The sequence below is a fragment of the Sapajus apella genome, unplaced genomic scaffold (assembly GCF_009761245.1).
Source record: "Sapajus apella isolate SASKATOON/1434 unplaced genomic scaffold, GSC_monkey_1.0 scaffold58, whole genome shotgun sequence".
Classification (NCBI taxonomy): Eukaryota; Metazoa; Chordata; class Mammalia; order Primates; family Cebidae; genus Sapajus; species Sapajus apella.
The window spans coordinates 228,245-254,372 of NW_022436998.1; the positions used below are offsets into that span (position 1 = coordinate 228,245).

Below are 26,128 nucleotides of genomic sequence, written 5' to 3' on the forward strand. Positions count from 1 at the left end.
CAAGAGACCCATTCTAGAGGCCATGATGAAGTCCTGCCCATGCTTCATACCATGATGAAGATGCCATGGGGTGTCTTTCAAGGGCCCTCAGCCCTGTTCCCACTGGCCTGCCTCCTCCTCCTTGTTTACCAGCCCACCCACTCAGCAGTGTTTCACTGAGTACTTGCTATGCATTGTATTGCTGAGGGTACAGCAGTAAACAAGTTGGGCAAAATTTTTGCACATTAGAGGGAAATATGGATAAATAAGATAATTACAGATTATGAGAGGGTCTACAAAAAAGGTAGTTTTTGCTGGTGAGAGTAAGGTTAGGTAGTCTGGGCTGGCCTCAGTGAAAAGTCATATTTGATCTGAGTTCTCAAAAGTGAGAATGCTTTCTTTCCCTGGCAAGAAACCTGGAAAAAGCTTTGCAGGCAGAGAGAACAGCAAATGCACAGGACCTTAGGGGGAAGGATCCTGTGGCATGGGGTACGTTGGGCTTTGTCAAAATTTTTTCAGGGGGTCTCAAATCGGATAGAACTGGTTTCTGGCAATCTGGCCCAGTTACACTGTCTTAGGAAACAGAAGGGGGAGGAGAGAGAACCATTAGCTTTGGGAGGAAGAATACATATCCTAGTGGAGGAAAAATTGTGAAGTCATTGTGAGTCATTGAAAGTAGGCATGCTTTCCTTTTTTTTTTTAAAGGGGGAGCTAAACTCATTTTGCGATTTTAAACTAATTTTGTTGTACTTCATGAGCTTTGTGTCATTCAGAGAACTTGGAAACATTCATTCTCCCTCCTGCTGAATCAGCGGAGTAGGTGGAAGAGCTTTAAAAAGCTGTCAAGGACCCATCTTTCTTTGCCAATTGATGCAGGAGGAGGACAGCTGGGCAATCGGAACAGAGCCAAAAGGTGTTTGGGAAGTGGGAGCCACCTCAGCACTGAGCACCCAGGAAGCTTCAGTGGGGTTCAGGTCCTGGAAATGTTGGCACTGGTTATGGCCCCAGTCGGTTTTGTTAGGGAAAAGAGAGAAGTTCTTTTCAAGGTCAAAAAAGGGATTCATTTTGCATATTAGGACATTATCTTAAATAAAATAATGCAGAGTGATTTAAAAAAAAAAAAAACCACTGCCCAAACATGAAATGGATAACTTCCGATTTGTTTCTTTCCCAAGGTGGTCAGCCTCAAGGCCAGTTGGGTATTTGCTCCCCTTGACTGCCTGGGTTTGTTGATGGAGGGGTTGGAATTTGTGGAGGGAAAAGAAGAAGAGAGTATGCCATGAGCTCAGAAAGCGGCTTGGGCCTTGGATCCAGAGCAAGGAGAGAGGGACCAAGTCTGAGCTGAGTGACATGAAATTTGGGGTATATTTTGAAGGAAACCAGAGGGCTCAAAGGTACTATATTTGGATACTAGTTTGAGGATACTATTAGGATACTATATTAGGTACTAGTTTGAGCTAGTCAAACAAAGACCCCTTAAAATTGTAAAATGACAGCAGTAACAAGGTAAAACAGAAATGATTAATTGGATCCCTATCCATATGTAGGTTAGTGGGACAACAATGTGAAAATGTAAGTGATTCATGGTAGGAAGGAGAGATACATGGGGCTATAAGAACATGTAACAGGAGAGGCCAGAGTGGTCCAGAGTGGGTCGGGTAGTCTGGATTGATGTTTGGTAGGAATGAGGGTGGCAGAGGCGACTGTCACAATGGCTGGTATCAATCTGTATTCCTGGGATGGGGGAGGAATAAGGGAGATGATGGATTGTGGTCTTTGGCAGGGCGTGGGACAACTCTTGTGAGGTCTTTTGGTGGGTTGTGTCAGAGAAATGCCTTGTTTTAGGCCAGGATATAACAGTACTGCAAGGAAAATTAGTGAAGCTTTTGAAACTTGAGGACCACCAGGAGGGGGCAAATAATGATCTTGAGCTTTTCCTAAACTTCCTCCTCTACCATGCTCTGCCAAGTTTGCATTACGGTTCACACGGAGGATCCTTAGGTTGATGGGGACACCTGCCTGTCTCCTTGTTCCTTGGAAGGATAGTGTGGATTGCTGCTGGGCCTTGGCAATCAGGAAGGCTGACCTTGGTCAGCCGTGGGTTTTTCTGGTGCTGGCTGCCTGACGGTCACCTAGTGATACCTTGTAATGTCAGGGAAGAGATTTTCATAGGCTGGTGCATTCTGGGAGCCAGTTTACTCCAATCTCTCCATCATCTTTGTGGTGCATGGCATTTACTTTGCCAGTCTTGGCTTGAGATAGCTCAGGTCGTTACATGACCACAAAGTGGAAATCTGGAAAGAGAAGTGCTCAGCCAGGCGTGGCAGGTTTCCAGACACTGCACTGATCGGTAGAGTCCTGCCCTTTCGTGGGCAGGAATGACCTGATCAGAGTGCTCTGTGCCTTGGAGCTGTTCCTCGAAGGCCACCTGGATGACTGGATGCTCCCACAGCCTTTGTTCTGCCAGAGCAGCGAACTCACACAGGTGTATGAAGGCTCAAATCCACTGCTGAGATTGGATACCCCCAATCGTTTACCTGGAGGCATTGACATTGGATCATGCTATACAAGAAATACGGGGAAAGAGAAGGCCCCTTCGTTTACCCATTTGCTATTCTGGCTGCTGGCATTTTTTTTTTTTTGACATTTATTTAAAGGAAGTTGTGATGGTTGTCATAGTGAGATGCAGAGAGTGGGTAAACATACGAAAATGTGCTACTCCCCTAAAGTCTGGATCCTTGGCTCCTTCCTGGAGGATGATGAATTCGTGTCCTTTAAGAGGTTGTTGTGGAGCTTCTGAGACCTCTGGGTGAAATATACCCTTTTTGTATTGGACATCAGAATCACCCGTGGAGAGGTTCTGGACAGTGCTTGGACCTCCAAACCAAAGATCCTGATTTAATGACTCTGGGACATAGGGGATTAATTCTGTAGGTGATTGTAATTTTCAGCCATACTTAGGAAACTGACCATCAGTTACTGGTCCAAGGAAGCTCTTTCGATTCTTCAGGTGAATGCTGCCTGCTTGTTTCCTCATACAGGCCTTGAACCGGAACCCTAGCCTTGACCACGTGTTTGGTCTTTCCTCCTCTGCGTGCCTCTTTCCAGCCTGTGTTTTGGAGTATTTTTCCCTGGCTTTGCCTCAGCCTAGATCAGGGCTGGCGGCTCACTTCTTTCTTATCTATGAAGAAAAGAATAGCTCCATGTGGGGATTTTGATGGGCTGATATTCTGGAACATTTTTTTTCACAAAGCTTCCTGCTTGAGGCTCAAATGCATAGTAGCTTCTTGCTGTGGAAATCCAGGCCCTGAGGTGGAGATAGACAGGGCAGCCTTGTGACTGGTATAAGAAAAACATCTTTATTTACTCTCTTCTGTACATCATGAAAGGCTTAGTATTTCTTTTCTTTCTTTTTTTCTTTTTTTTTTTTTTTGAGACAGAGTCTTGCTCTGTCGCCCAGGCTGGAGTGCAGTGGCACGAGCTCAGCTTACTGCAACCTCTGCCTCCCAGGTTCAAGCAATTCTTCTGTCTCAGCCTCTGGCATAGCTGGGACTACAGGTGTGTGCTACCATACCCGGCTAATTTTTGTCTTTTTAGTAGAGATGGGGTTTCACCATGTTAGCCAGGATGGTCTCGATCTCCTGGTTTTGTGATCTGCCCGCCCGGGCCTACCAAAGTGCTGGGATTACAGATGTGAGCCACCGTACCTGGCTGAAAGGCTTAGTATTTCTACCACCATGTTTCTTAGGCCCTGTAGACTGTGGGACAGCAGACTCCAGGGAGTCATAGGTAGGCATTGCCAGGGAGCAGGGCTGAATCAGTAACATTTTTGATATGGGCACTTATCAAGATAAACTTCTGTAAGTGCATATGTAAGGCTGTGGATCAAGTCCCAGCAGATGTTGGGTCATTTGGCATCAGGCAGGGGTTTTTAAGACCCAGAGCTAATAAGAGATCTCAACAAGACCAAATTGGAGGGGGCTGTTCTCCCCTCCTTGCTTTTGCCTCCGTTGTCCTCCATTCCTCACTATGCCTGGTCCACTCCCATCCAAGCTTTAGGATTTCCTGAGGCCTCTGGCTGTGCTAGGAAGTATCTCTTCACCTCTACTGCATCAGGTGCCCCTGCTCAGTGCTCCCATAACACAGGTGCATAGTGGGATCACTACACTTACCGTAGAGGCTATAGCTCAGGAGAAGAGCATTTGACTGCGGATCACTACACTTACCCATTATTTTATCATTCATTTTGAGTGTCTGGATCTATCTTTTATTCAGACAGAGCAACTTGAGGGTCTTGTTCACTTTTGTACCTCCATCACGTAGCATACTTCCTGGTATGTAACAGGGCTCAATAAATATTTGTTAAGTGAATGAATCCATAAATTCTTTGGGGGAGTGATATAAATAACTCCTATCAAGATCTTGTTGTCAAACACTGCTTATTTATTACAGTGCTATTACCTTGTACATAAACTTATTTACAGTCTTGTATTCACGATACATGTTAAGGGAGATTTTTCTAGCATAAAGAGCATTCCAGATAGTTTGGGACACTGAGCATTTTTGATGCATGGCAAGCATTTTAGTGGAAAGTGCAGTGTTTCAACTGTATTTCCTTGACTTTAATACTTCTTTGGAAGCTGAGTATTATTTCTGATAATTAATTTTAATTAGTTAATTGTGTGTGTGTTGTTTATTGTATTAATTTTTTTGCTTAATAGTATAAGACTAGTATGTAGTCTAGCATAGTGAAGGAGTCCTGGATTATATCATCGAGAGAAGTAGGTTGAGCTCTGCATCTAACTATGGGAGCAGGCAAGTCAGTTTCCTGCTTACATTCAACTCGTGTAAAATGGGTGTGTTGTACTTGTTTGGGGGTTGCAATTGTCTACTCCTACAGGAGTGAGGCTACCAACTTGAGTTATTATATGTGCTCTACCATATTTTTTTTCTTGGAACTAGGACCCTTTTGTTTTCCCACTTTTGTTAGAATTATAAGTAGAAGAATATATTTCTGTACCACAAGAAAAACAATAATGCAAGGGCGATGACTAATGATAACCCCAGTTCTTCTCTGTGTTGAGGAGACAATAGGGAGTGGTGGGGACTGTGGTATATTGGAGCAGCCAAGCCTCCCTATTAAGGGCAACTGCTGTTAATGCTTAGCACTGCCGGATTATTGTCAGACTAAATGTGGGCCATGTTGACAGGTCTGTTTTTTTTTTTTTTTAAAGAGAAGCCAGAAGTCAGTTTTTGTGTGATAGCTTTGATTTTTATGTTTGGTTCAGATTTTCTAAACATATCCGTAGATGAAATGTAACACTTCCGCAGGCTGGATGTCACCCACTGTGTTTTCAGTTTGTGATCTCTATTAAAGATGAACTCTAAAGCTGCCTTCTGCCCAAGATTCTATAATTCTGATGGGGACCATTTCAGCTGGTGAATTAAAGATTCTTCTTCTACTTTGGGAAGTCAGAGCGGGGAAGGGAGTTGGGCTAAAAGAGATAGGGACTTAAGCCTAAATTGCCTGGCAATTGATGTTTAAGTGAGTCCCCTTGGGGAGAGGCCTCAGGGTGCCTGTTATTCACACCAGGTGTTTTGTACATTTGTCACTGCAGGAGTTGGCATCCTTTGGAAGAGTTCGTGAAACCTTTCTGCCCAGAGCTCCTGGACCAATGCATCTTCCCACCACCTTAAACCACTGGTGAATATATGTGTTTTTTTCCTTCTTCTCAGTGGAGGGAAAAACTCTGTAGAATGTGATTTGCAGAGAACCATGCTGTTCTTTCTATTATAGAAGGAAGGATACTGGGCTAGGCCTAGGCATATCTGGGTCTTGGTACTTACTTGGTTCTGCCATTTTTACTGTGGGATTATAGGTGAATTCTTTGACCTCCCAGGCCCCAGACAGAGAAACATATCCTGCTGTTTACAGGATATGTTTGCTTTGCAGACTAAAAGAGATAATGTGTGCAAGAAATTATATATGTAAGAATGCTTATGTTTGCCCAGGGAGAGTAAAGTCGGGCAAACATAAGGTAATACTATTTGGCTCAGAGTTGCAGAGCAAGGCAATTCTCCCCCTACTCCCTACATTTATTAACTTTGTTAACATACTTTTCAAGTTGGAGTTCCAGGTATAAGTGTTACAGTGTAGCTGCCATACCCAGCCCAATTCAACTGACTACCAGATTGGGGCTTCCTGCCTTGGCTTTTGTAATGTTCATAGACATCTTCATCTGCTAGTCTCATAGTGGTATTCAAGCTGGGCACTTCTGAGCCAACAGATACATGAAGGTGTGAAAACCGATATGTTGGAAACAATGGTTTTTTTTTTTTTTGAGATGGAGTCTCACTGTGTTGCCAGGCTGGAGTACAATGGCACGATCTTGACTCACTGCAACCTCCACCTCTTGGGTTCAAGCAATTCTCATGTCTTAGCCTCCTGAGTAGCTGGGATTACAGGCACACGCCACCATACCCACTAATTTTTGTATTTTTAGTAGAGATGGGGTTTCACGATGTTGGCCAGGATGGTCTACATCTGCTGACCTGTGATCCGCCCGCCTTGGCCTCCCAAAGTACTGAGATTACAGGTGTGAGCTACTGCACTCAGCCAACAGTGGGTTTTAAACACTTATTTTCTGAGACTTCCAGAGTGGTTAAGAGATTTGCATTCTTTCTCTTTTTTTTCCTTCCTACCAGTATAGCTGCCATTTTCTTGAAAGATGAATTAATGACATTTCACAATTACCTTTATTTTTATTTGAGATCAGAGAATTTCACAGTTAACAAATGTTCTTCCTTTTTTGAAAGAAACTTAATTACTCATCACAGCAGGTACACGTCTTGCCTCTATGACAGTTGAAAGAGGCAAAAATATGTCCTTAATAATAGTGTGTTCCAGTGCTGAAGTGAGAGTACCTGCAGGTATGCTAGCTAGTTGATGTTGAGGTCTTAGGTGAGATATCGAGGGACAGGACCACCATGAGCTAGGGATGCCGAACAACCCACACATCTTTATTTCAGCTAGCCTTTGTAGAGAAAAGCTGGCCTGTTTAACACTGACTCCCTGGTCAGTGCCAATGATGTGGATCAGGTGCTCTCATGACCCACTGAGATAGATCCCAGTGGGATGGCTACCTGGTGAACTTGCAAGGTGCTGGGGGTTGGGACAGGAAGGAAGGGCAGTCAGTTAGGATAAGCAGGCCCAGGATTAGGGAACCAGCTCAGCCACAGGAGCCTGGCTGTCCAGACTGCCCTGTCCAAGGGGACACGATGGACATTCTGAGTCCCAGAACCTGAAACCCATCTAGGCAGAAAAAACTCTATAGTGGAAGTCCTCAGGGAATCAGATGGCATCAGGTAGCAGGACACTTACCCATTCAGCAAATAAGTATCAATGCCTGCTCTGTGCCAAGGCACTGCCCTGGGCCCTGGGTTGGTGCTTCAGTGGTCATAAGGCAGACTGTGTCTGTGCCTCTCTGGACCTTTGGTTTGAGTGGGAATGATAAATAAGAGTGTGCACTCCATGAGGGCAGAGATTTTTGCTTGTCTTGTCTTGTTCACTGTTGTATCCTCAGCTCTTAGAAGAGCACCTCACACCTGATGGGTGCTCACTAAGTATTGTGAGCAATACTTAGAAAGCAAACAAACAACTAAATAGACAATATAATTTCAGATAGTAATGAGTGCTATGAAAACAGTAAAACAAGGTGAGGGGCTGGCGGGGCTCTTTTCAAAAGAATGGTCTAAAAAGGCTTCTATGCGTGTGAGAGAGAAAAAGAAGGAGATTGATTTTGTGCAGAGACTTCACTGGTGTCAAGGAATTGGGGAGGAGTGTTCAAGAAGAGGGAACAGCAAGTGAAAAGAAAGGCCTTTGACGCAGGATAAGCTTGGCATGGTAGAGGAACAGGAAGGCAGCCAGTTTAGCTGGACCTGGGCTGGGGGTGTTTATAGGGAGGATGAGTGATATGAAATAAGAGTGGTAAGTGGGAGCCAGACCCTGTAGGCCATGGTAAGTTTGATTTTTACTCTGAGAGTGATTGGATTTCATAGTCCATGTAATCTTCTTTGTGCTTTAACATTTTTCCTCTGGATCCTGTGTGCAGAATAGATTCTAGGGGCAAGAGAAGAATCTGTATAACCTATAGGAGGTCCTTTCAGTGGTCCAGGCAGGAGATTAGGGTGTGGCTTGGATTAGAGTAGTGAGCATTGACTGATATGAAGAAGTGGTCAGGCTCAGGACACATTTTGAAGGTAGAGCCTGCTGGGTTGCATGTAGGATGTGAGTAAGAAGAAGAGTCAAGGATTAGTCCAGTGTTTTTGGCTAGGCAAATGACATTGCTGTTCACTGAGATAAGGAGCAAAGAAAGACGCTAAGGGTTCTGCTGGGCCATCTTAGGTTTGAGATGCCCATTCGATATTCCCATAGAGATGTAGAGTTGACTGGGGCTGGAAATGGTATCTCTCAGAGTCATTGGCATATAGATGATATTTAAAACCATGAGACTGAATGAGATTATCTAGGGAGAGAAAGGAAGAGATGCGTAGGATTTTTGACAGAGAAAGGAGGGAAGGCGAAGGCAAAGGGTAGATTTTCCATATAAAGTCCCTACTAAGAAGTAAATGTGAAGACATGCTAATGAATATGGTTTTCATTCTATGCAAATATGAATTATACAAATGAGATAATGTGATATAAAAGTAGTCATAAAGCCTCACCTTATATAAAAAGTTTGAAATGCTACGACTTCCCCAAATCAAGAAAACTAGTTTTAAGATTGCATAATCATAAATCTGGTCAGCTGAGTGAATTATTAGCAAGCAGGAAGATCCAGCAGCCTTTGCCAATAACCTGTAAGCTACATTGCTCTTATGCACTGGAACTTCTACAAGCCATTTCAGTGACTAAGTTTAATTTACTGTTAATACATTTTAGGTATTTTTCTCATTCAATAGTTATGCCATCCAAAGGTTCATTAATTGAGGGTTCACTGAGTGAAAACATACCTGAAAATCAGTAATTTTTCAATGAAAAGTTAAATGTGATAAAATTTTCTGAAGAAGGCCCAACAGGCACCGTGATTTACAGGGCCATAAGTTAGAAGATATTTATAATTATCTTCAAAATATCAAGGATAAATGCACAAGATAAAAAATATGCTGTAATGTTTGCAGTAGATGTATGCATTCCACCTACCCCTCACCTGCCATTGACTAATATAAGAAAATTAGTTGACTCATACACACTGTCATCTATTTGTGGGCTTCTGGCATAAAATGCAGCTGCTCCATATTTGCTTTGTCTGTTTCCTGGACAAATCGTCCTACTGAGCTCCTTCCCTCTTCTCACTGGGTGCCTTAGTTTTCCCATTTTCAGGCTCCTAGTGAGTTCCTTTAGTCTTGCAGTCTCCAGCCGCCATAGACATTTTTGCCTCTTACCATCACCACTGGCTCCAAAGTCTGTCTGCCTCCTCCTTCTGACTGCCTTTGTGAGCCTTTCAGTTTAGGAACCTTCCTGTCCCCCTCCCCCAAAAGCTTTTGAATATCCTCAAGATTTCCTTCTTTGAAAATATTTTCACTCCTTCCTTCAACTTCAACCCCATGTGGTCTTCTCGGGCCTTTTGTCGAAATGATGACAAAAGAGAGGGCAGGGTGATCGGCAGCATTCTAGAGTGGGGTCTGTCCTTCTCGTGGGTAAGGGCAGTACTGACTTGCTTCTACATGTATTTAAAGACTCTCCAGCTTGAGTGAAAACACTCTGAGTGGTACTTCCGGAACATCTAATCTCTAGAAAATGAGCATTGATTGTGTAATGTTCTATGTCTATGACCGACAGTTTATGGCAAATGAGGGTTTCAGGGGAGTGGTATTTATGACGAATGGCCTCAATCCTGGTTTTCATTTGTTGTCTTTTCTCACAGAGTGGTACCTAAATAAAATTAAAAAGAATGAAACTTCCTGGCAATCATAGGGGGAGGATTTTTCCTTCTGCTTCCTTCTTCAGTAAGTGATTTCAGGAATTAAAAAAAGTATGGGACCTTCCCATGCCCCTGGAGACTTAGAGTGGTAGGACATTTAAAAACTGGTGGTATCCTTCTTAAGTTAAAAAAACAAAACACAAAAACAAAAAACTGCTGAGGCTGTAGAATAGTCTTCAGGGCTTGTATACTTGTAGACCATCTCAGGAGGAGAGGCCTGAGATGCATAGCTACTTAAAATTTTTTTTTGTGTTATGTTGTGTGTTATCTTTAAAAAGGATAATAATAGTATTCCCTTTATTCTTTACAAATGATCTAGAAACATTGAAAATTTCCTCACCAGTTGGTTTTATAACTGCTCTTGCTGCATGTGTCTTCTGATTGAGGGCATCACCTGTTCACAATGCCTTTAACAGGTTGGAGACTTCATATTCATTAACACTTGGGACTGGAGTACTTTGACTTGAGTTTCAAATTTTGCCTTTATGGGGATATGTCAGTCAGGCCAATTTCTTTCTTTCATCTTTTTCCTTATTTCTAAAAAGGATTTAAAGCTGTTTGTGCTCAATATATTTTTTATTCAGCAGCTGTAGACAAATATGGATTTGAAATGAGGTAGTTACCATGAGTTGACCCACAAATGATGGCCATTTCAACTGAACGTCTCACTGCTGCCCTTTAGAGCAAGGTCTTCTTGCATTGTGGAACAGAATAGGATTGGAATCCTTTGTGGTTGATAGTTTTTAACCTTGGAGTTCAGACAAATTAAAAAGCAATCCAAACCCATTTTCTTTGTCTTAAGAATCCCAGCTACCCTAGGAAAATGCTCAAAATAGAATTTGCATAAATCGCCACCTCTCTGAAAAAGTATTGTAGAATTTGGTGTCCAGAACCAGTGATGCCAGTCACCACACTGCTGTTTGGAGTGTGTGCTGTTGGGGGCAGCTTCTCAGGGTGGTTGTCTAGAAGTATCTCCTTGGGCTGCCATATTGCTTTATGTCACCAGAGGTTCATAAGGCCACTTTCTGGCCAAAGTTATTGTGACCTACAATGACATGATATTCATTTCATGCAACAGTGACATCTCTTAGGCGTTCATGTTTCTCCAAGAGATTTACACATTTGAATTTGTACTTTTTAAGCAAGCAGGAAGTTGTATCACATTTGCTGGCCACATGTGAAAACAAGATACTTTCTCTTTTTCCATCTAGTGACTACAAATAGAGAGTGGAATATATTTTTTGTCTTTTTTTTTTTTCCCCTGGTTCAGAGAAGTAAACATTAAATTGTGTTAGGGTCGTCACTAAAACAAGGAGATCAGCATCATCTCCGGTGATTACTGCACGTCGTGGGAAGAAATCATTCTGATTGTTCTACTGACTAATTTAGACAAGACACCATCTGATGCCTACTTCACAGCAGTGCCCTCAGCCTGCTGTCTCCTTATCAACATAGAGATGACTCACTCCATGTTTTCCTCACTCACAGAGAATTTCTCTAGTCTGCTGATTACGGCAGTGATTAAATAAAAAATGGTTCCTGCAGAGGTGCTTGAAAAAATGACTGTTATTATTTGTGCTTGTTGAACTTTGCATAATTCAACATTCACTATCATAATCAGTAAGGTATTGGTTTTTAGGCTTTTTGGGTGAAGAGTCAGGAAGCCCTTTAAGGTACATATGCATATACACAATTTCTATATATAGCACTTCTACATTCTTAGGAGATGACATTCCCCTGCCCAGTTAGCATGCGTAGTCACACATTTCATTCTAAATGTGTCTGCTTCTGGATAACTCTATGTGGCAGGTAGGTGCTCGCTGTAAAAGATGGCTTTTCTGATTAGATCTAGGTGAAAGATTGGCAAAGATAGCTATATTCAAGGCAGCCTAAGTTCAATAAAATTTACAACTTCCAGAATTGTCCCAACATGGACTCAAAAGCTGGAAATAGTATCTTATATAAGTGGCTAATCGTTTTAATTAAAAAAGGATGCAGAAGGACCTTTACTGTTTTTGTTTTCTTTTTATTAGAAACAGGGTCTCACACTGTTGCCCAGGCTGGAGTGCGGTGGTACGATCATGCCTTACTGCAGCCTCAACCTCCCAGGCTCAAACAGTCTTCCCACTCAACCTCTCAGTAGCTGGGACTACAGGTATTTGCCACCATGGCCAGCTAATTTTTGTATTTTTTGTAGAGGCAGGGTTTTACCATGTTGGCCAGGCTCTCAAACTCCTAGGCTCAAGCTATCCATCTGCCTCTGCCTCTGCCTCCCAGAGTGCTGGGATTACAGGTGTGAGCCACCACCTCCAGCCTCTTTTTGTTTTCTAACAGCTAATTTCATTTTTCAGCAGAATCATGTTTCTAGACATTGTGTTTATTCCCTGAATTAATCATATCTATAGCATTTTTATCTTCTGTGGCTGGGTTGCAAGCTAGCTGGCCACAGAATACCAGTGTTTTAAAAGTTTTTAAAGTAGTGGCTAGAGTTTTAAAAATTAGAAAATTTCATGATCGAGACTATCTTGGCCAACATGATGAAACCCCATCTCTACTAAAAATACACAAATTAGCTGGATGTGGTGGCACGTGCCTGTAATCCCAGCTACTCCGGAGGCTGAGGCAGGAGAATTGCTTGAACCTGGGTGCCGGAGATTGCAGTGAGCCGAGATGGCGCCACTGCACTTCAGCCTGGTGACAGAGCAAGACTCCGTCTAAAATAAATAAAAATAAATGAATAAGTATCAGAAAATTTCACATAATTTGATTTCTAGCTACTTGTGAAAAACTAGAATATTTAGCAGTCCTGGGCTTTATTCTTGCATGGGACAGTGGGCTGGAATGGAACAGAGGTTGTCCCCTCAGGGGAGGGAGTCCAATTTGCTGTGGCCCCATATCACCTGTTTGCTACCTGTTTGATCCTCTCAGGCATTTGGTTTTGTCACCCCTGACTTACTATTTGTTTAAAATCTTATCCTAAAAAAATCAAGAGATCTTTAGGTTAAAAAAAACACAAGATTTTGGTATCCTTCTTTTTTTCTTTTTTGAAATGGAGTCTCACTCTGTTGCCCAGGCTGGAGTGCAGTGGTGTGATCTTGGCCCACTGCAACCTCCACTTGGACAACGAGAGTGAAACTGCATCTAAAAAAAAAGAAAAAAGAAATTTGTGTGTTTTTAACTAAGGGGAAGGAAAGAAAGCAATAAGGTAATTTTTAAAAAGTATTCTTTACAAATATCAAGTCATTATATTAGTTTTGAAACATACAGTGTCCTTTGTATAATGTGATTTACTAATAAAGATATCATGGTGGGACCATTTATACAAATTTGCTAATGACATTGGCTCTTAGATATTTCCATTTTATTTTTCAAATAGAAGTGAACTGCTGAACTCAAAGGAGTTGAACCTTTCTTAGTGTTTTTTCCTTTTTATAGTCAGACAAAAATATAAAACTGTTCAACGGAAGTTACCAGTGTTTTAATGAAACAAATAATTAGTTTTTTGGGTCCAGTACCTTCCAAAGCATCTGCAAATTCTAGAAAAGGAACTTAACACCAACAAAAAAAAAACCCACCCAACCTAAAACTTGAATAACTGCGTGAACTTAATTTGAATCATTCCTATTTTATGAGCCATCGTGATCCGAAGTTTCTGTTTCTCCTCATATTGCCTTTTCCGTCCTGAAATCATTTTTGTAGAGTGCTGAAGACTAAATGCTAGCCTGATGGAGACCAAATCTCAACCTTTTTCATTTTTTAGCTTCCTGGTTTTGGGATGAGAATTCATCAGACTCTTGGTATATGTGACTTACAACCAACCCTACAACAACCTGCTGTCTCTGAGTTTTAGTTGTTTCTGATATAAATGTGATCATGTCTGGCTTCCTCAAGCTCTGACATTCTAGAATTCCACTGTTCTGTCACATGCTGCACACACTCAGTGCTGGGGAAACCTGGAGTGCCGGCCACGTAACAACTTCTGTGGGGTTTGAAGAGCAGAGTCTCAGTGGAGAAGGGTTCCTAATGCCATCGTTTATTTCTCATGGCTCCCTGTAATAAACATGAAAGAAGAACTGAATATACTGAGTTATATACTCAGCAGCTCATGGTATGATCCTGAACTTGAAGCACTGGGAGGAAATTCTGTAGCTCTGTTTAGTAGATAGTACAGAGGTAAATCAGGCAGAAGAGCTTTCATCTTCTTGTCATCCTGCAGAATATTTCTGATGACTAGAGCTCAGAAGTCTGTAAGCCTACCCATGTTCAGTGGTGCTCGTGAGACTTGGACTACTCTAATACTTGGCTTTTACAATCCTAGGTTATATTTTCCCTTTATTTTTTTGTGGTGGGTCTAAAGCCAGTTGAACACCATTTCTTGGCTGTGTTGAGTCAAAATTGTGACCAGGACAAAAAATAAATGGCACAGAGCCTTTAGCAGAGTAAACAAAGCATTTTATAGAACATACTCAGCACAGGATGGTGTAATGGAGGCTGCAGGGGGTGTTTTGCTATGGGCCTGTCTCCGCAGTCATCGACTAAGAGCTTATAATGGTACTTACAGCATGGTACAAATGTATATATACACCCACAAAGCATAGTGTACTATATGTGCAGTGTGCTAAACCTGTTGTGCTTATATTTTATACTAGATATATTGTTTTAGGAAGTTATTTCCAAAATAGCCAAAATACATCATTAAAATGATTCAGCGATGCTCAGGTTGGCATTAAGTGGGCTGTATGTGTAGGAGCAAAGAAGGGACCAGAGTTTTGAAAACTCTGGTTTTAGAAAGGATTTTCTTGGCCAAATTCTAGACTCCATTTCTGGTTCATATGTCTGATGATACTGTGTATTTTGCAGCTCTTTAGATTGATTTGTTTATTCATTTATTCAACCAATACATATGGAGTAGCTCTAATATTTACGCAGGGCTTTTTGGCATGCGGAGTCCATTCATATACCTTATCCCACCTAAGTATGCTTGTTTCAGAATCTAGTCGCATGCATGGGCAACAGCAATCTCTATTTCTTTACAGAGTTTTTCTCTTTGCTTTCTTTTGTGCTTGTAAGCAGAGATAACCCATGGTTTTGTCTACACCATTAGAAAGGAGCTTAGGACAAGTGGGCAGGAGGGTTGCTATGGGAGTCGTGCTGGACAGTCATTCCCAGGAACAGAGGAGGTGGGAATCATCGACTGAGCATGAGAGTGGGGTGGGTGGGAGGGATGTGGTTGTGGCTTTGAGGAAGATGGAAACTATTTGGAACAGCTGACATGGGCTGGGCATTGGGGGCTGAGCAGGAGCTGAATGCAAGGCCTGCCTGGTGACTGAGAGGAAGCTTCTGTGTCAGCAGGTGTGGCCTGGATGTGTGGGGTGGCAGGTGGAGCTAGATGAGACTCAGGGACAAAAGGAGACGGCTGGGGGCAGGGGTGGGATGGTTGCTTGGCTGTCGACATAAGGGGACTTGGAGGAGCTGTTTCTGAACCCTGACGTGGCCATATAGGGGGCTGTTGAGGTGAACTGCAGGGGAGGTACAGGGGCCTGGGGGTGCTTGGCAGTAGCTCTTTTTAGCTTGGCTTATAAGGCCTTTGATCTCTTAGCACTCCTCCCACACTGCATGCCCTACTGGGCCGTTCTTGAGTGCATACTATCATGTGTACGTACTATTCCTTTTTTTCTTTCCTTTGGCCTAATTGCCTCCTACCTCAAGTGTTAGCTGAGGAATCACTCCCAGGCAGCTGTTTCCGATTACTGTCTGCACTGTCCTGTGCTGGAACCCTTCACCCTGTCCACACATCTCTCCCTTTGTACTGTAGAGGCTCATTTATAAGTCTCTCACATATGTGGATCGGAAGGTTCCTTGGGTGCAAGATGGTCCCTAATACCCAGCACCTGGCATGCAGAACGTGTTCAGGAAATGCTTGCTGAATGGATGTATAACTCTTTCGTTGTATCATTAGTAGCATAACAGAATGAGAGAGCTGAAAGACACCTACAAGATCAGCTAGTCTAAGTCATTTGATTCATAGTTCATAGAGAATTGAAACTCAGAGGGGTTGAATGCCTGGCCTGATGTCACACATCTTGTCCCAGGCAGAGCCAAGACTCAGGCTCACCTGACTCTAAATGCTGTGCTCTTTCTGCTACACCACAGTGGTCTCTAAATGTTTTTTATGTGTGTGAAGTTAGCAGCCCTCTGCCTCTGCTTAGTGCCTGGATACAGCCTAATATCAGTATTCATACTGTTATCTAACTTTTCTCATGGGGATGTCCTGACAACGCAGAGAGCTTTTCCTCTGCATGCATGGTGCCAGGTTTACAACAGCCCTTACCTCACTGCTTCCCCTTCCCTTTCCGGTTTGTCCTAGTTTATCTTTGGGCAGGGTAAGCATCAGCAACTGTTTCTAAGTAAATAGAGGAATTGCAGATTCAGGATTTGTGGTTTCAAATGTTCAGTGCCTTTTGCTTCAGCCCATCCCCTCCTGGCTGCCATCACTGCTACTCCTGTCTCCGCATTGCTCTGATTTAGCAGGTGTTGAAGACTGGTAGTGCGCAATGGAAGTCTGTTTCTTGAGGCAAGCAGAAGAACTGACAGAACATTGAAAAGGGAAGTCGAGAGAGAGAGCGAGAGAGAGAGAGAGAGAGAGAGAAAGTGAGAGAGTGTGTGTGTGTTTCAGTCTGCTGTTTTCCAAAGCCATCCCTGGAAGATGGGATACAAGACGGCTGTCTAGAAATGCTTGTTTGTATGTCTCCCTTCTCCAGAGTGTGTCTCTGAGCTTTTGGGCAACACTTGACCCTTAGTATGTTCTGTTTAGGGTTAAAATTGCAGCGAGACTGAGGCTGGGGTGTGGCTAGTTCCCTGACAGCCTGTCCGTGGATGACGCAGTTTTGTGAGGCTGGTTCCAGATCGCCGCAGATCATCTGACCTCTCTCCCCATCACCCTGGTCCGAAGTACCTCAGGGTCAGTTCCAGGACTGAGTGCTGGGAGCGGGCGTGATTGGTTTGAACCTTTGGTCTCCTCTGTTAATTAACTAAACAGTGCATGGCTAAAAATGCCTGTTTTGGGGAAAAGGGCCCTGGAGACCAGAGTCTTTAAATCCTTCACTACTTTAAGGAGCTCTGCAATATTGTTTCCCTCAGCACTTGTATATTCCCCTCACCTAATTTTTTTTTTGAAAGTAAGAAGATGATGTGCAATTCTCCCTTTAGCTCAGAAATCCTATGGCTTGGAATAAGCCCAGTGTCTTCGGTCTTAGAGATTTCTGAAGCCACTTTGGACCTTCTTGGCTTCTAGCCACATGAGAGCCTGCATCTGATCCTCCCTGGGCTGGTCTTGAGTTCCAGGCATTGAGCTGGAAGTACATCAGCCAAGGATTTGGCTGTGTCAGGAAGTATTTTGATTTGCTATATTCTCTGCTTGGCATCTACTCATTTCCTTCAGGGACGTCCCCTTCCTTGGAAAAAATAGCTCCAAAGATGCTTGTCTGACTGATGAGCTAAGAAGGAGTTCCAACCAGGCGTTTCCATTCAGGGATCTTGGTTTGGCAGTCACAGGTCACTGAGTGAGAAGGGTGTCACCACACTTAAAATGCTCTTCACATCCCCCCTCTCCTCCTGCCAGCAGTGGTCTTTATGGTGGCTAGTTTTGAGAATGACAGCCCGGAGACCGATTGGACTAGCAGGCTTGGACTCGCAGGCGTGGACTAGCAGGCTTTAACAAGCATGTATTTCTAAGGTGTCAGCCATCACACTGCTTGGCTGTGACCTTTAGGGAATTTCCTAAGTGGTGGCCTTCCTTGTACCATAACCTCAAGCACTCCTCCAGGTGTGCATGATTTTTCTGTGTAGTGCCAGGGAATTATGGTTATAAATGAGAGACAAGGGGCTCTGTGGGGGTCCCAGAACTGTGTGGGATCCTGTCTGTGAAGTTACACCCATCTGAGCTATTGTTCTAATAATTCTACTTTTAAAAAGGGAATTGATTAATTGATACTTTTTCACAGTAAGCCTGTGTCAGTTCTTGGAGTGACACCAAAAGAAAGAGTCACTGCTTTCTTTTCTTAGCTATTCATCTATTTAATATTGCAGGCTAGAATTTTTCAGGATATTGATGCCAAGCTTCTTATTGTATACTTCTAGACCCTTCTTAATGTTAATTATTTAGTTCCTCAATTTTCATCACCTTTCCTCTTCTCAGAGGTTTCCGAAGGATTACTGATAGTGAGTCATCAGTGACAGTGCACATTCTTTTAGCTGTCTATGGATATGGTTCACCTGAGCCTGAAAACCCTAAAAGGAGTAGCTTTCACTTAAAGGGGCTGGGGCTCTCCTAGATCACACCTGTCTTCTGTCTCAGTCACCTCTTACCAGAGTCTCCCTTTCCAGTAAGACCATTCTTGTAGTTGGAGGAGGTGGAAGCAATACAGGGATGAGTGGCCTGTCTTACAACATGATGCAGGCTTCTTCATTCTGTTTCATACTCTTTGCTTTTCTTCTTGGTCTGATCATAGATATTTTTAAAGAGAACCCCCAAAACAAAAACGCTGATGGTTATTCTGATTTCACATGTTTTAACTCTTCTCAGATCTTAGCCCAAGCTTGTCCAACCCAAGGCCTGCAGGCTGAATGTGGCCCTGGATGGCATTGAATGTGGCCCAGCACAAATTTGTAAACTTTCTTAAAACATTATGGGATTTGTGTGTATATGTGTGTGTGTGTGTGTGTGTTTTGTTTTAGCTCATCAGCTATCGCTAGTGTTAGTGTATTTTATATGTAACCCAAAACAATTCTTCTTTCCAGTATGGCCCAGGGAAGCCAAAAGATTGCACACCCCTGCCTTAGCCTGTTGGACTTTCTTCTGACCATAAATGCTGCTGTCCTTTGTTCAGCTTTGACTCCATTCCCTCTTCCTGTGGCCCAGACATGCAGATAGAGCATTCCAACATTAGGAGTGCTTTGCAGCCACTTAAAGGACTTTCTTAGTGCCTTCCTGGCTCCCGACTTTCTCCACCCTCTTTGGACCACAGAGTTTTTCTCCAAGCTCAGATAACCTCTGACTCCTCATTTGCCCTTCCAAAAACTTTGCTTCACACCATGGTGTTCTCTCTAATTTTAAGCTGTGACTTGCCCTCTGGGCTGCCAGGCATAACCAAATGGGGCTGAGTTAGTGACTTGGGTCAGGATTCAGCTGTGCTGACCACCCAGAACTTATTCCCACTCCTACTCCCCAGGAGATCAGCCCTTTGGGACTCCCACCCAGGGCAGGCCTGGGCTGGGTCCACCAATGCCTCTGCCAGGGCTGCATTCTACAGGAGCATCTGGGCCTCTCCCTGAGCTGAGGCACAACACCAAAGCTGCCCAGCCCCTAGGTCAGAGACTGAAGGAAGGAATGGGCTAGGGATAGGCTGGCCAAGAGTCTGGGCTGCCTGAGCTGGGAGGAGAGTATTTGGGGAAGGGAATAGAGGAGGAGGTTAGAAAGTTTGTGATGACTCTGAAGACTCTCCAGTTTGTCCCAGGAGGACCCAGGCTGCCAACTCTTACTTTTCTGCAGCTCAGTGTTGGGAGTATACTTTCTTTTGGAGTCGCCTGTCCTATTTTGGGATGACTAAGTCAAAGGAGTAGCTCTATCTTGGTGCTTGGAAGTGCCTCACATTTTCTCATTTTAGACTTGCCATTCCTATAGAGACAAGCACCTTAATTCCATTATTAAAGATTCAGGATCATTAAGACTCAGGCTGGGTTGAAATTTTTCTCTTTACTGTCTATGGAAAGGGATTTAAAGGAGAAAAATCACTGTGAGGGATGTCGATTTAGGAAAGCTTTCTAAAGAACCCACTTTAGGAATGTGCATTTGCATATAAACAATGAAAGTGCTAATTAAAATGATTCTCACATCATCATTTTAGCAGTGCAGGGACTGCTGCTTGGCAACACTTATGGAGTGGAAGTGAGTGTACTTTGAAAATAATAAAATATTGTTCCATCCGTTGAATCCACTAAGACATGAGGTTCTTTTATTTGCAAGTCCCTGTGCTAGAACCACGGCGTATGTTTGTATTGGTCGAGAGTATAAAACCTAGTCCTTGCCCTCTAGGGTGGCCAACTAAGGGGTTTTCCTGGGATAAAAGACTATCAGGAAAGCCCGGGGAGAACCAGGTTCAGTCAGGCACAACCTACCTTGGGAGTTGAAAGGCTGGTAGGAATAAACAGTATGCCTCAAATATTTCACCTGTTGAGATAGGCCATATCTGTTCACATTGTTTTAGAAACTTAACATTTTGCCCTGTAGGACGTTTTTGCCCTCAAAATTGAGTAGTCTAATTTCCTTTTGAAGCGAGAGCACAACATTTAAAATATTTCTGTTATCATTGTCATTACTGGCATCAGCTATCACTGGATACCTGCTGTTTGAGGGTGGGACTTTGCCCTGGAGAGTGGGGATGGGCCTGATTTGGCCTGGAGATGATGTGAAAACCTTTTAGCTCCTGGGTGAACAACTGCCCCCTTATCTCTTTTTTTTTTTATAAGAAGAATAGTGTTTTAGAACCTGGAGCCTGAAGTGCAGTAGATGCAGAGTCAATATTTGTGAATTGAAGCTTATTAACTTTGTGGTTGAGAGTTCAGGGTCTATGGTCACATAGACTCAGTTTCAAATCCTGGCTCTCTGCCGTTTGCTTGCTCAACAATCTTGGCTTGTGACTTACCTCTCTGAGCCTCATTTTCTTCATTTGTGAAATTGAGATAAACATAAATTTAGTTATTACATAATATTAATGTTTATAGGATAATTATGACAGGCTGCATATTGTGGTATATAGTACCACAAACTCAAGTCAGGCTGCTAAAGTTCAAATCCCACTTACTAGTATCATAACCTCCAGCAAGTTATTGAACTTCTCTGGGCCTTAATTTTCTTATCTATAAAACAAGGATAATAATAGTACCCTTATCAGAGGGTTGTTAGTTGTAAGGATTGTCAAGCACCTCATTCCAGCCATAAGAAAGCATTATATCCATATTTACTAAACCTTAAAAACTGTGAAACTATTATTAATTATTTGATTTTGGTTCTTATAGAAATCCTGTGAGGTTAGATCCAGGGCAAGTATCACTCCCCACTGCCTCATTCCCTATTTGTTATTGCTGGTTTTGTATTTGAGGGGGAAAAAATGAAGTTCCGAAAGGCTAACGTGGTTCTGCTGAAGGGAACCTGGCTAGTAAATGTTATAACTGGAACTAGCAAATGTTATTACTTGCTATAAAAGATATAGGTGTGCCTATACACATTTATCGAGGGCATGAAGATATTAAGGCTTTACTGTAATAAATCTGAAGGTAAGTGACTAGTGTATCGCCTTCTTTTGCACCACTGCCCCCACACCATGTGCCAGATCTGCTGGCATACTGCTAACTCATGTTCTTTGTGAATGATGGCATTGAGCTTGTGCCCTCTCATTGGGTCTTTGGGACTTACTAAGGAAGCCAGTTTAAACCTCGTCCAGATTCTAACTGCATTCAAGTTAGTGTTACCTGCTCTCTGGCTGGACTGCCTTTGGAGACCAGAAGATTCTACTGTATTTCAAAACCTGATTTCAGAACCCCTTAGAGGAGCCATCTCATTTGAGGGAAGCTCAGGCTTAAATAGCAACACTTCCCTCCCCCTACCTTTCTATTTGTGATAGGAACTCTTCATTGCTCTTTAGAAACTTAATTAGGAGAGCCGTGTATCAGGGAGTGTAAACATAGCTTTAAACACTTGCCAGTCTCTTGTCGCTTAGGCAGTTATCTTTAGATTAAAACGTTCTCATGTTTGTTCATAAACATGGGCACTTTAAAACATGCCGCCACGTGAGAGGTTAAAACATAAATATTATCCTATATGAGCAATGAAAGGTGCTTTAGTACTTAAGTCCTATTTTTGAGCTATGGAATTCAATTCCTTCCTGTTGCCAGCTGAACCTGGGACTCTGATGTATTAGATGAAAATATATTCCTATCTTCAAACGTGGACAACAGGACATTCTGTCCTCCAAATTTCAGTGTTTGAATTGGGTGTTACAGGAAACTTGGCACCCTCTCTTTTCAAAATAATAAACAGACATGATGTGGTTTCATGTTTCATCTAATGGGGCTTAGATGCTATGGCCTCATAAAGGCTGATTCACAGACAAATGGAAACTAATTATAGTAGCTTAAAAATAATATCCCTGTTTAAATTTGGCAAGACAAGATGCCTTGCATGCTTTGTGGGACATGAGAGACTCTGTTTCTTTGGTGGCATGGAGGTGACATACTCATTTCTTTTTCAGCCACAGTGGTGGTGCTGGTTCATTACCTGCCATCTTTATTTTTTTGAAGGATTTCTTGTGATCTCTCATGTATACCCCACACACAAACATTGAACTACCTCTTCCTATAATCTATACAGGGAGTTCTTTCCTGTTATCTGTCTTCTACATTTTTAAGAAACAAATGTCTTGGCTGAAGAAAGTAGATGGCATTTTTTTATTATTTATTTATTTATTTATTTAGTTCTAAGCATTTCAGAATCTCTACTATGAAAAATTGCAGGAAGTTATTCACTTCTGTCTAAGGAATGAATAGAGGATGTCTGTCATAAGAGACTGTTCTGATTACTTTTATTCTATTCATCCTCCCCAAAACTGTGCAGTAGGTTGGAAAACAGTTTTAATTTGTTCTTGAATTTTTAATAAGTAGGTGATATACAAAATTGGCCATGTGCAAAATTTAAAAATTAGCAAAAAAGTTTTCAGTGAAAAGTAAACTTTCTACCCCTCTCATGTACCTATCTCATATCTAGGTACTTCACTTCAGAAGCAATCCTGAGCACCATTTTATTCTATACTATTCTGGAGATTTTCTAGACATTTATAAATATGTGTGTATGTGTGTGTATATATATGTATATATTTCATACACATGACATCATACTATCTACAATTTTTTTTTTTTGACGTGGTGTCTCACACTGTCACCCAGGCTAGAGTGCAATGGCACGATCTTGGCTCACTGCAACCTCTACCTCCCAGGTTCAAGCGATTCTCATGCCTCAGCCTCCCAAGTAGCTGGAATTATAGGTACCCACCACCACACCCCACTAGTTTTTTTGTATTTTCAGTAGAGACGGGGTTTTACCATATTAATCAGGCTGGTCTTGAACTCCTGACCTCAGGTAGTCCACCTGTCTTGGCCTCCCAAAGTGCTGGGACTACAGGAGTAAACCTCCACGCCCAGCAATCTACAATATTTTGAACCATTTTTATTTAACTATAATCTTGGAGATTATTCCACATCACGCATTGAGGTACCACATTCTCTTTGACAGGTGTCTAGTTTTCCATTGAGTAGATGTGCCCTAATACATAAACAATTGCCTATGAACAGTAGTTAGGGTATCTTTATCTTTTGCCCATAAAATCATGATATAATGAATAATCTTGTACATTTGCTGTAGGATGGCAGTTTGTCTCAGACGTTACAAGCAGGGCTCTGGAGCCCAAGGGCCTGGTGTTTAAACCGTAGTTTCTTCATTTACTATTGAAGTATACGGTCTTGGCCATATACTTATCTCTCTGTGTCACAGTGTCCTCATGTGTAAGATAGTGTTAATCTTGTAGGCAGGATGTAATGGTTAAAAACTCTAGTCTAGCTAAAGCTTATAGACCTATGCTGGACATGTAGACACAAGTCTGTTTGTATTTACTAGTGTTATTTTATATGATCTGGAAACACATGAATCCTAAGCTGTTCTCATCTCTGCATGTTTCTAAACCATCTCAGTGGCTTTTAGAAGCTGTACCACAGCTGTTGGGTCTGTGGCTTATATCTCTCTCCTTGACTTATTCAGATGTCACATTTGTCTTTCTGCCCTTCATCATTCCCTTGTTGCTTTTGTGTAACATCCTGGAGGAGAATAGGGAAGACGATTTTTCAGGCCACTGTACTCATGTGTTCAAACCCTTTAGAGGTGTAAAATGTATTGTCAATGGTGATAATTTGAAACAAATGGTCTAACTCCCCCCTGCTCCATTCATAGTTAATTTAGAACCTCACAATACTTAAATATTTACATTTAGGCAAATATATAGCTCGTGTGTATGTATGAATCACTATTTAGTGAACGATTTCCTCATGTTTTAAGTTATAAGTTGAATCTTGGGAAAAGACTGTGTCTTTACCCTGCTTTAGTCGACTTTAGAGGTGGATGTTCCAGCCCCTTACATCACCTTAAAAGACTACAAGTTGGATTCAGACAAACCAGAGCTAAAATTGCCACATTGGGGTTTGTTAGCTGTCTGACCATGGGCAAGTCACTTAAGCTTCCAAAGCTTTGATTATTCATTTACAAATGGCTCTACCTCATGGAAATTTATAGGGATGACAGGAGAGAGTAGGCGAAGGACTCAGCAGGGTGCAGCACAGGGAAGGGGCTCAAGGGCCATCTGTTCCTCCCTTCCCTCTCCTGCCTTCCACTTCCTCCTGTCACTGCCCCGCAGTCCCCTGAAAGTACCCTCCTTCACCTTTTCTTTTCGAGACAGGGTCTTGCTCTGTCACCCAGGCTGGAATGCAGTGGTGTGGTCACAGCTCTCTGCGGCCTGATCCTCCCAGGCTCAAGTGATCTTCCTGCTTAGCCCCCCAAGTAGCTGGGACTACAGAGTGCACCACCATGCCCAGCTAATTTTTATTTTATTCTTCATAGAGTTGGGGTCTCACTGTGTTGCCCAAGCTGGTTTCAAACTCCTGGGCTCAAGCAATCCTCCCACCTGGGCCTCCTAAAGTGCTGGGATTACAAGTGTAAGCCACTGTGCCTGACCCCTCGTCCGCCCTAACCTCAGTGTTCTTCCTCTCCACTCTCCTCCTGACTCATACCCTGTGATTTACCAGTGTGCTTTTCCTGCTTTTACTGGGAGGGCAGTTTACAGCCCAGTTGTCGTCACTTGCATCCTACCTTAACCATTAACCAAATGTTCAATGAATGAATGCCTGCACATGAGTGAATTAGAGGCAGATTTACCATCTCCCTACTCCAAGGAGGTCATTACTATTTCGCTGACAGCAGTAACTAGCAACAGCATTGCAAAATCAGAATTGGGGGCACAGTGGTGTATGGTAGCCCCTGAAGTGATAATAGAGAACGGTATTTTCAACCGTCATTATTCCTTTGAAGCATTTTGCCATGGCCCACTCACAAAATCCTTTCCCCAGATTTTTTTTTTTTTTTTTTTGAGACAGAGTCTCACTCTGTCACCCAGACTGGAGTGCAATGGCATGGTCTCACCTCACTGCAACCTCTGCCTCCTGGGTTCCAGCAATTCTCATGCCTCAGCCTCCCGAGTAGCTGGGGTTACAGGCACCCACCACCATGTCCAGCTAATTTTTTGTATTTTTAGTAAAGATGGGGGTTTTGCCATGTTGGCCAGGCTGGTCTCGAACTCCTGACCTCAGGTTATCTGCCCACCTTGGCCTCCCAAAGTGCTGGGATTACAGGCATGAGCCACTGCGCCCGGCCCTTTCCCCAGATTCTATTGATGGTTGTTGGTGAATGTGGCAGGGCGTAGAGGCAATGTCAAGAAACTTTCATCTCATCAAAGCTCTATTAGAATGGCACTTGCATGAGAACTGCATTGATTCCTTTGGCCTCCACTTTTTAAGGAAAGCATGGGCTATTGGCTTGCAGATTTAGTGGTCCTTGGTTTAGGTTGTTGGAGATGGGCTGTGAGGCAGTGGAGGTTTGACCTGGGGAAGTAAAGCTGTAGATGGAAAGGGAGCAGGAAGACCTTTGCTAGCTCCTTCACATCACTTATTTGTAGAGGAACTACTCTATTTTGCATTAAGTGTTTTGCTGTGAATTTTTGAGATAGCAGTCACACCCATATTTAAATGTAAGAACCAGAGTGTTCTCCAAAGACATACAGGCCAGGTCTCTTCCAGCTCCAAAGGCTATGATTTTACAAACACAAATACTGGGATAATAGGAACCATTGTTTCCACTTGGAATGCTCTTCCTGTTCTTCATCTCTTACACAGGACTTTCTGTCCTTTAAGGTATAGCTCAATTCTCATTGCCCAACTTTTGTAGTTCTCTGACTCTGGAATTTTTGGCATTTAGTTAGATATGGCATTGTGTGTTGAAGTGTGGTTCCTTA

General features: G+C 42.7%; 1 protein-coding gene across 30 annotated transcripts in view; it reads left to right on the plus strand.

The window, feature by feature from the left end:
* Nucleotides 1–26,128, plus strand: part of SORBS1 (sorbin and SH3 domain containing 1) — a 253,867-nt gene that overhangs the window by 66,217 nt on the left and 161,522 nt on the right. For 22 of the 30 annotated variants that reach the window (XM_032245434.1, XM_032245433.1, XM_032245439.1 and 19 more), the window contains one exon: nucleotides 5,598–5,683. The exons of the other annotated variants lie outside the window; for them this stretch is intronic. The gene's annotated coding sequence lies outside the window, so the exon portion shown is untranslated. The remainder of the gene's footprint in view (nucleotides 1–5,597; nucleotides 5,684–26,128) is intronic. 30 annotated transcript variants of the gene reach the window in all.